This window comes from Sphaeroforma arctica (genome assembly GCF_001186125.1).
Source record: "Sphaeroforma arctica JP610 unplaced genomic scaffold supercont1.330, whole genome shotgun sequence".
In the NCBI taxonomy this organism is placed as follows: domain Eukaryota; class Ichthyosporea; order Ichthyophonida; genus Sphaeroforma; species Sphaeroforma arctica.
This window is the reverse complement of record NW_014040228.1, coordinates 27,424-28,905: the sequence shown is the minus strand read 5'-3', so window position 1 is coordinate 28,905 and position 1,482 is coordinate 27,424.

Here is a 1,482-nt window from a genome sequence, read left to right as displayed (position 1 = left end):
AAGATATATTATGATATATAAATATATAGATATATAGATACATATATATATGTTGGGATATATATTTAGTATTCTAAATAGATGTACACTTATATACATACATACATACATATTTATATATATATATATATATATATATATATATATATATATATACATGTATATATATATATATATATATATATATATATAGGCATCTATATTTATAGCTATTTTCCACTTTTGTTTTGTTTACAAACATGTTCATTTTCATATTTTATTTAGAATTACGTCCATAATCTTACTTTTTTACAGTTCTTGGTGCTGGTTCTTTATGACAATTGAGTCATGATTAAACAATTTGTGTTTCTGATTGTACTTGCATGCTCGGGTACGCTGTTCTTATCACTGCCTGTACAAATATGAGTCTTCCTTGGTGTAGTTGACTGCATTCAGCTTTTTCTATAAAAAAAATGTATTACTAATTGTTGTGTGCGGCTGTGTTTATTTGTATTGTTCTTGAGGTGGCAGTTACCTTTAAAGCCACACTGCAACAGTTTGATGTGTAGTTGAATGACAAATGAAGCCTGCAATACACCTTGGACTGTACGTTATTCTATGTCCTTCACAGTGAGGCGTGTGATGCTCTCTCTTTGGCCACTCTCTTGCAACAACTTAACAGAATGAACCCTTGGGATATAAATAAAGTGGCGACCGCCAGAACAATCATTTGCGGAAAGGACATAGACTCCCGCTGTGAATAATATCTTAAACCCTAAAACCCTAAATGACACATGGTATTAAATTGCTAGGGCGGGTGCTCGGAAATTGTCGAATGAGTTCCGACCCTATTGCATTCATATAGTGCATCGGGCGCTTAGGCTGTAGCATCGCTCGGTAACCATCGCAACCATATCATTACTTGTATACTCTGTAACCGTATCAACCATAGCATTACTTTGTATAGGGACAGATGGACATCAAAAACTAAATATAGTTCGCATAGGGGGCCCTCGAGGCTTTAGACGGTACAGCATTCGCAAACACAAACTCAGCCGATTCAATCACAATTCGTGCTTTCATATGGAGACACCAAGGCGGCGCTCAGTGTGACTACTAGCAAAGCCTTCAGAAGCGTTTGACTTGCATAGGAGCAAGCCTTCCAGCCTCAACCATCATAACTTGTCACACCATCTGAGCGATACGATACCGAGCACTTCAGATGTAGCAGAGTGCATGGCTTATGATGTGCACAGTGATTGGCTTATGGTGTGCACAGTGATTGGCTTGTAGTGTGCACAGTGATTGGCTTATGGTGTGCACAGTGCTTGGCTTATGATGTACACAGTGATTGGCTTATGATGTGCACAGTGATTGGCCTATGATGTGCACAGTGATTGGCCTATGATGTGCACAGTGATTGGCCTATGATGTGCACAGTGATTGACTTATGATGTGCACAGTGATTGGCTTATGATGTGCACAGTGATTGGCTTATGATGT